Below are 9,568 nucleotides of genomic sequence, written 5' to 3' on the forward strand. Positions count from 1 at the left end.
CTAAATTGATCTCATGGAGGTGAGGAAATAAATTGATTAAAGTTTCATGACACCTTAAAGATAAATCCAAGAATAGAAAATTATCAAAATCACAAAACTCCAAGCCAAGCATTACATGAAGATGGCAAGAAAAGCTTGAAAACTTGAAGAAGTTTGGTTAAGCCAAAGAGAGGAAACGGACAACAAAAATTGGATCTTGTGGTTTTCTGTATCTTTATGATAATTTGGAAAAAATATATCTTTAGATATTTTATTTGATATTTTTAAATAATTATCTTATTTAATTATATCATAAAATATCAAAAGATAATAACTACCAAATCTTTTTAAATAAGAAAAGATCTTTTTAAATCTTTTTAGATCCATAATAAACAAATATATCTTGAAGATATTGGATTATTTAGAAGATAATTTGCGGAGATTGTAAAAGGCTAATTTAGAAAATTAATACAAAATATTAGTTGGTGATAATTTATCATATATCTTTAAGTAATTAATTTATTTAATTATATCAGATATTGATATTATGAACTAACTATATTTGTCAAATAGTCTATATCTCTCCCAATATTTTTAAATATTCATAATCACTATAAAAATAAATGATATTTATCTTTATCTTTATTTTAAAAGATATTTGAGAGATTTTAGCTACATAACGCCTAGTCCAAGTCCTATATAAAGAGACCAAGACGAAAGCGGAAAAGAGAAGCTCAACACTTCAGAATTTAGTGTATTTAACCTACTATTTTACTCTTTAGAAAAAATAATAGCATCATCTCAAATGGTATCAAGTTTAAATATAGATATAATGATAGTCATGTTTTTATTTATATGATATTGTTAGTTTTTTTATTTGATAATACATATAAATTTACGTATCAAATTAATATTCTTTTCTTTAAAGTGATTGTTAACGGATTATTTTAATTATTTTAATTAATATTCAGTTTTTAATTTAACATTAAGTCATTGGTAAATTATGATAAATTATCAAAGTTTTATTTTATCAATTAAATTCAAATTTTCCTAAATGTTTTTAGTTTTTGTTCTCTAAAGTTCAATTTTAAGTACTACTTAGCGAGAAGACATGTGTTATTACTTACATGTATTTATATTTTATATTTTTATTATATTAAAAAAATTGTAAAAAGAATGTTAAAAAATTATGTAATAATTATTTTATGAAAAATGAAATCATTTAATTATTTTAAAATAAAAAGAATATATTCCATTATTTATTTTATTAAATAAATAAATAGATTTTTATGTATGAAAAGATACCTTAGTAATTAAAAAATGACAATTAAGAAATGATACATTATTTATAACGTTCGAGTACTACACCATCTTCTTCATCCCTGTTTGAGTTGCTTTGGAGAAGCTAGCGCTGTTCTTTGCAGAGAGACATTGTTGGTGAATATTGAAGTTGCAGGTTCTTATCAGATTCCAAATGGTGTGTGCTCTGAACTTTTCTTTCGAATTTCTTTTAAATCTATGTTTTGTTATTCATTCACATAATAACACTTTGATTGTGCTTCAACTTTAACATTTTCATCCCAATTAGATCTAATTTAACTATGTACAAATATTACCACTTGGATTGCATTTTAGGTCCTTCTACCCGTCTGGGTGGTGTTTTTAATTTCAGTTTGAAAATTTTGACGCTATTGGACTCTTTGGTCAATTTTGATACTGAGAGTTTAAATTGGTCATGTTAGTTTGTAGTTCACGCCAAGCATCTATGCTTGACTACTAGGTTGTAGATTTTTGGATAGATTTCAGTTGAGTGACGATCGCTCTTTTAAACTTTTCATGACATTATTTGATTAACCTGTGTGGAAATGGTGAGCACCAAGTTTAAATTTGAAAGGGAAAATAGTTGAAGAAGTATTTAAGTTTAAATCAATCGTAAATGTGAAATGTTAAGAACCTTTGTGCTATTATTACTGTACAAATTTACCATCAAACTTTTTTTATGCGCTCAAATTTTGAACAATTGTCTATCAGATTTTTCACTACATCGAGTCAACCAATTAAGAAAGAACAAGAAAGTTATCTTGTACTAGATTTTGACACTGAATGGGAAATTTCATTGCTTTTTAGAAAAGGGATAACTATATTGATTTAGTAGACTCAAAAGACGGTTGGTACAGTATGGACCGTCTTTTGTGGATATCCCCTATTTTGACTGTCCAAGTATTTGTGGAGATCAAGTGCAACCACGGGAGAACATTCTCTTGCTTTTGGTCATATTAATAGACAGTGTAGGATCTTTAACACATCTTTTCACATTGGAGAGTGAACATGAGACTATATATTTATGGACCGTCCAAAAAATGGTCTCATGATACGTGACCAGATAGCCCAACAAATATTATTAGAACAAACTCTTATATCTTTCTAAAAGAATGAGTTTAAGTCTTACTTAACTTTGCAAAACGAACGTGAAAGTACTTTATCTTATCCATGTTACTGGTCAGTGTGAGATACCCCACAATTTCACCTTCATATATGATCCAAAATTTCTATATTCTTCTTTGGTGTTCTTTGTGGGTGAACCCAGCAGAGATAGTCGATAATATTAAGTGAGAGCCACAAAAAATATAATTTCTAATACGTTTCACTCAGTGATAGAAGAAGTATCCGAAAGAGAGTGTTAGGGAGTATGTTATCATTTATGTGGTTTTAAATTGCAGCTGTGGTTATGTCATGATCATTGATACTTAATGTGGCCATATGTACTGTTACAATGTAGTTGTGCTACCAATTTGTCGCACCAACATGGCAGTGGGGCAACCCCTTGCCCACTACAGGGTGGTGGCCTTTGCAGACCAAATAGCATGTGCAGTAGGGGATGTAACATGCTACCTCTGTACATTATAAAAGGAACCTCCAAATAGAGATATTAGGGCTCTCTTGGGGTTATGTTGGGATTTCAATTTTCAAAAAATGAAATCTACAGTGATATTATTAGTGAAAATGATTAAGTCTTGGATTTAAAAAAGTGATGATTGATAATTGATGATTCCTATCTAGGAAACTTGTATTTGATTTTTTCTGGTAGTATTTATTTGCAAATGTTGTTTAAGAAATCTGTGACTTTCTTTTTGTTAATTACCTGTCATTAATTTTGAGTAATTATTATAGTTTTTGAGAATTCATATTGGTATAGGATACATTGTGTAAAAGTTTCAAAACAAAGCTTATCCTTCTATAGCATTTTTGAGGCTGGCCATGATGATGAAGCGGCAATTGTGGTTGGGGAAAAACGAGCCAGTGGAAGGGGCCTTAACATGAAGGTTACAGATTGAAATCGTTGTAGCAGCTTTGATACTAGCAAGGATAAAGCTGTGTTTATACATTACCTAGACCTTGTTAGGTAGGAACAGGCTTTGTACTGGTTTCCCTTTATTGGAAAAAAATAAACTAGGTCATCAACATTGTACCCTTTTTGATTCCTTTGTGGCTTTTTCATTTTGTGTTAAATTGGTAATTAACTGTGTAAATAAATTAATCTGTTGTCTAGGTGATATCTGCTGAATAGTGCTGAGTTTTTTGTGATTGCTTGTGCATGTCCTCAAGCTTGCTGAAAAATTGATATATTTGAACTTGATTTGGTGTCTTATGGAGGGGCTTGCCAATGTTCTTTTATACTTTTAGCAAAAAAGTAGGCAAATTTAAGATGATAGGAATAGGATCTCTTTCCCCATTGTAATTAGGACTAAATATAATCCTTAAGTGCAGATTTTTGTTTTGCAACATGCATCTTCTTTATGTATTTCCAATGTGAGTGAACATGCTTTATTCCTCTGCTATGTAGATCAACTTTGTGCTTCTCATTAGTCGCCAAGGGAAGGTGAGACTGACAAAATGGTATTCACCTTATTCTCAGAAAGAATGTAGTAAGGTAACTAGTAAATTCTCTATTCATCTTTTTCATTATTTATATATCGTAGTACTTGACAATTTATTAAAATCTCTATTTCCTAAAGTATTTGTAAATTTTGAGCAGAGTATATAAATTTTACCTCAGATACTATTTTCGTTTTCATATTACATAGACAAAGATGGTGTTAACATGGCTATTGCGTGTTGATCATATTGCATTCTGCAAAGTAATTATCCTTGCGATGCGAATTTACATGTAATTTTATCTGGTGAAAGGTAATCCGTGAGATCAGTGGAATGATTCTTGCCCGTGCTCCCAAGCAAAGTAATTTTGTAGAATGGCGAGGATATAATGCTGTTTATAAAAGGTATTGTAGCAGAGTAGCTTTTTGTCGTTATTTCAACTCGTTTTCTGGGCAACCCTTCTGTGTGTTGTGTTAATTAACCGAGTCTGAACTAATGCATATCTGGTGCAGGTATGCTAGTCTTTTTTCTGCATGTGTATTGATCAAGATGACAATGAATTGGAAATCCTCGAAATAATCCATTATTTTGTGGAAATCCTTGACCGCTGTTTTGGCAGTGTGAGTTGTCATAAGCTTTCACATTTGATGGACACTAATTGATTGACTTCAGAGTAGAACTGTTAAAATGGGTTGAAACCCGCGAGTCAACCCGACTCACCACAGGTTCGGGTTGGGTTGAAATTTTTTTACAAATTTCAATACAGATTGATGTTTGACCCAACTCACCTAGAACCCGGCTCACCCGGGTTGAACCAGTAGTGAGCTAGGTTGGCTGGGTTGGCTCACCAACCCGCAAATAAAGGGTCACACAAGTATTTTTTGCTAAGTTGGACTTTGTATTTGGGTCATGTTAGGTTTGTTTCTTTAGCCAACACATAGTTAATTTGTATTTTTGTGATTTTGGTTTGTATTTGGATTGTATTAAAGTTTATTTAAATTTTAATTAGAATTATAATCTAGTTTTGACTAAAAAAAAATAAAAAAATTATATTTTTTAAATTAAGTGAGCTCGTGAGCCAATCCGTTTAACTCACCAACCCACGGTGGGCCTGGTCGGGTTGGAATTTTGTTGGCTCGCTAATAAGTGAGCTGGGTAGGGTTAACTCACTAAGTGATCAATCCGTAGTGGGTCGAGTCGGGTCGGGTCGAGTTACCCGTTTTGACAGTTCTACTTCAGATATTATCCGATTATTCTAAGAAGTTTTTATAATGATTGTTTCATGTTTTGCAGGTCTGTGAACTGGACTTAATATTCAACTTTCACAAGGTTTGTACGTGCTCATAGCATCTTCATAAGTTGAAACAGTAGCTATTTGTTCACCTTTCGTATTATTTCCTTTTTGAAATTGTTCCAACTTTAAGTTAGTTTAACGGATGGAGTAATTTTCTGAAAGGGATATGAGATCATTTAGTTAGTCACTCTAATGTTACAATCTATTTTATTCAATTAGATTGCCAATTAGAAAAGTACACATAAATATGGCAATAAGATTGATTAGGAGCATACGCTTTGATAGTAAAGGTAGCACACCAATAAAAACTAATAACAATACCTTTGATATATATTTGTATTATATATCATATTTAATTTGAAGAAACACAAATTAAAACAATATTTTTAACTTGTTTATAAAAAATATCATAAATAATATAAAAAAAAATGAATTGTGGTCCCTATTACACCGTGTACCTTGAAAGTTGTTTATAAATGGTCTGGTTTTGATTCTTAAGTATTGTGAAACTTTAGGCTTGTAGGCCAAGAGTGATCTAAACTCTCCGTCTACAGCACTAATGATTAACTAGCCTTAACAATTGATTTTTTTAATATAATTTTGGTTTATGAAATGCTAGTTTGTTTTTGTGAAGTAAGACGCTTTCTGATAAGTGGTTTGTGTTTTGATTTTGCATTGACGAAGGCATACTATATACTAGATGAAATTCTAATAGCTGGTGAGCTTCAAGAGTCCAGCAAGAGAATAGTTGCAAGATTGATAGCAGCACAGGTATGGAACAAATTTTCTCTTTTCCTATCAGTTGGCTTGAATGAGATGAAAGAGGAGAAAGAAGAGGAAGGAAAGAGAAAAAAAGGAAAGAGGTTGTGGTTTGGTTTGAAAGAAAAAAGAATGAAGAAACGCATGGAAAGTGGGAATGGAGCACAGCATAATTCACTGACTTGTATATATGATATTAAAACACTCAATAGTTGATTATGAGGTTTATAATTAAAAACACTATGTATAAAATAACATTATTGATAACAAATAAATAATAAGAATCAAATAAAAGTTCTCATCATATTTCTCTGTTTTCTTCAATCATACCACTTCTATTTCTAACTTATTTGTTCAATGTACTAGACTAAGCATTAATATTTTTCTTGAGAAGTCTCTTTCTCAATGTTATGTTTCTTGAGAAGCCAGCTCATTAAGTAATATAATTGCACAAGCCACCAAGTGAGAAAGAGTAAATGTTGCAGTTTCCTAGTAATTTACTATGTTGATGTCCTATTTTACTGATTCAAAGTTTTCTTTCTTTAAGTTGGCCTTCTCATATCAGGTTTTTGGAGGCCTGGACTGTATTGTATTACATGTGGTGACTTTATATGTTACCTTCTGAAGTTCAAATTCAATAGCATGTATCTAAATATCCATTCTTCTTTCTTCCATTTAGTAATGCATTGTTTGCTATAGAGAGTTTCTTAGAATGATAGCTGATAAAAAAAAAGTTATAATTCTATTTGAAATGGGTGAATTGAACTCTTAATAGGTGGAGCTCCCACATATTTCCCTTATCAGAGTTTTCTTTTTCTTTTTCTTGGAAAAAAAAAACAGTCATTTACATGGATGTATATGATTTCTGCATTAAAAATTGCTTTAGATTAATAATATAGACTAAAAATTATAAATTGATTTTGGAGTAGATGATTCAAATTTCATTTCCTCCGGAATGTAATTAATTTTTAATTTTTAATAATAGCAAATCTTGGGTGGTTGTATATTCATTATTTGATAAAAACGAAATACGTATAATCTACTTATAGGGTGTAAATAGTTGGTAATTATATGTAAATATGTGTAAACAATTAACATACCAACCAAGAATATTATAATATTTACAGCTACGCAGTTCCTAAATAAAATATAACGTGCGCAGTCTTATTTTATAAATTGAATCCAAAAATTTTTAAAACAAATTATTATGAAAGAAAATTTACTGTAGTAATCTTATGTGTTCAAAATGAATTTTAAGTACCATAGACTGATATGTAAAAAAAAAAATTAATGTAATGAATTTGAACATGTTTTAAATTTTGGAAGTTATAATTATCACTTCTTTTATACAAAATTATTGTCTTTTAGACCTTGTTTTGAAACTATAGCATCTAAACCATTTTCTGGAAGTGTAAACCAGTTTTCTAAAGAAATTGTCTAATACAAGTGGACACGTTATTCACATCAAACAATCCTTTCCATAATCAATTACTAAATTTGTTAATTTGTTAAGATACTGTGATGTATATGAAAAGTCAAAATGAAAATAGATGAACAAGTGCATAAAAGAATACCAAAAGAAAAGAAAATTTGTAAAAATATTCTGGTAATCTCATTGTATTATTATGGGTGAAAAGCTAAAATGAGGAAAGAAAATTTGTTAAAATATTCTCGTAATCTCATTGTATTATTATGGGTGAAAAACTAAAACGATGATTGCAGTCGAACATGGATAACCAAAAGGCAGAAAAGGAGAGAGAGAATAAATTCTAACAAAAAAGTCAAGGTTTTGGAGAGAAGAATTCCATACTCATTCCACCCCCTCTCTTACGTCCCTAACAGAACTTAAATGCCACTTGCTAGGCCAAATCATATCCACTCAGCCTAGTGTTAGTTATTTTGGCTCTCGAGCTTCTTCTAATTCCTTGATTTAGAGGATCAGCTACGACGCATTCTTCATCATAATTCTTCTGATCTTCCTCATTTGCCCCTACTTGTTATTGAATGGCTTACAATTCCTCCCCCATTAAAAGCAACCTTGTCTTCAAGGTTGAGGCCAGGTTAAGCTTGTTGCAACACTTTGTGATCTTCCCAAGTTGATTGGGACACATCAAAGCCTTCCCACTGAAATAGATGCTGACGAACATGTTGAGAACCTTTAGTAAGCACTTGAGAGTCCAAAATGGTAGTAGGTTGTAGGACATGATAGAAGTCACCAAAGGTAATTAGGGGTGGACATATGGTTGCACATGATCACCTTTACAAAGTTTCAATTGAGATGCGTGAAAGAGGAGATGTATTTTAGCATTAGAGGGCAACAAAAGCTTTTATGCCACATAACCTACTTAATCAATGATGGGAAACAATCCAAAATATCAAAGGCTAAGCTTTTGATTCTTCCTCAAAACAATGGAATGTTGCCGATACGGTTGGAGCTTCACTAGTACCGTGTCGCCAACCTTCCACTCTTCAAATTGATGTTTTTGATCTACATACTTTTTCATATACTGCTGAGCTCGCTGCAGGTTCTTCTTTAATTGACTGAGGATATAATCTTGTTGCAGTAATTGTTCTTGAACTGGAATTGGATCATTACTAGCAGGGTTATATTTCACCATAGTGGGAGGATCACGACCATATACGACTTTGAATGGCGTCATGCCCAAACTTGTATGGAAGGTTGTATTATACCAGTACTCAACCCAAGGTAACAATTTAACCCATTCCTTTGGTGTTACAAATGTAAAGCATCTTAAGTACATTTCAAGGCATTTGTTCACGGCTTCTAATTGCCCATCATTTTACGGATGGTATGCGAAAGACATGTTGAGCGAAGTGCCACTCAATCGAAAGAGATGCTACCAAAATTGGCTTGTGAAGACCTTGTCCCAATCAAAAACAATAGTCTTAGGGAACCCATGTAATTTCACCACTGACTTCATGAAAGTTTTGGCCACAACTTTACTCGAGTAATCAACCTTTAAAGGGGAAAAATGAGCATACTTGGATAATTTGTCAATGACCACAAGTATGATAGTGTTCCCAACATAGGGGGGCAACCCGATGATAAAATCCATTGCAAGGTCCTCCCAAATTTGCTCTGGAATAGGTAAAGGTTGGAGTAATCTTTGAGGCAACACTGTTTGGGTTTTTGCTTGTTGACAAATAAGACAATTCTGCACATATTCTTTAATATCTCGAGTCATACCTTACAATTGAGCACAAATACGAGCCAACATGCATGCAAAATTAGCATGACTCCCACAAGCGAACTATGATATTCGTACAATATTTTTTAACGATCTCACTAGTAGCTAGAATAACCAATCGTCCTTTCCAAATGAAAAGGTGATCATGAACATAATAGTTAGGATGAGAGGCTCAATTGGTGACACATAAGTCAACAATGCTTTTCAACTTGGGTCAGCTACTAAAGCATCTTGAAGAGTAAAAAGAATAGCCAATTGAGGATGAGACCGACCCATAAAGAAGGAGTGAGAAAGAGAGTCAGCAACAATATTGTCTTTTGCCGATTTGTATTCGATAGAGAAATAATATCCTAACAACTTATGCAACCATTTATGTTGTTCAGGAGTCTGAATAGCTTGACCAGTTAAACTCTTTAGACTGTGTTGATCAGTTCGAATAATTAATTTATAA

At 32.0% G+C, this 9,568-nt stretch overlaps 1 long non-coding RNA gene across 3 annotated transcripts; it reads left to right on the forward strand.

Moving 5' to 3' along the window:
- The first annotated feature begins 1,349 nt into the window (after window positions 1–1,349).
- On the forward strand, window positions 1,350–6,212 carry LOC114187962 (uncharacterized). Of its 3 annotated transcripts, none has more exons than XR_014995686.1 (7): window positions 1,350–1,456; window positions 3,176–3,382; window positions 3,824–3,910; window positions 4,168–4,259; window positions 4,368–4,475; window positions 5,149–5,184; window positions 5,834–6,212. It is a non-coding gene; the product is annotated as an uncharacterized LOC114187962 (long non-coding RNA). The 3 variants fall into 3 exon arrangements; XR_014995688.1 differs by having other exon boundaries at window positions 3,221–3,382; XR_014995687.1 differs by lacking the exon at window positions 3,176–3,382.
- The last annotated feature ends 3,356 nt before the right edge of the window (window positions 6,213–9,568 follow it).

Source organism: Vigna unguiculata, chromosome 6 (assembly GCF_037176805.1).
Source record: "Vigna unguiculata cultivar grain cowpea cultivar isolate G323 ecotype 2 chromosome 6, ASM3717680v1, whole genome shotgun sequence".
NCBI classification, from domain to species: Eukaryota; Viridiplantae; Streptophyta; class Magnoliopsida; order Fabales; family Fabaceae; genus Vigna; species Vigna unguiculata.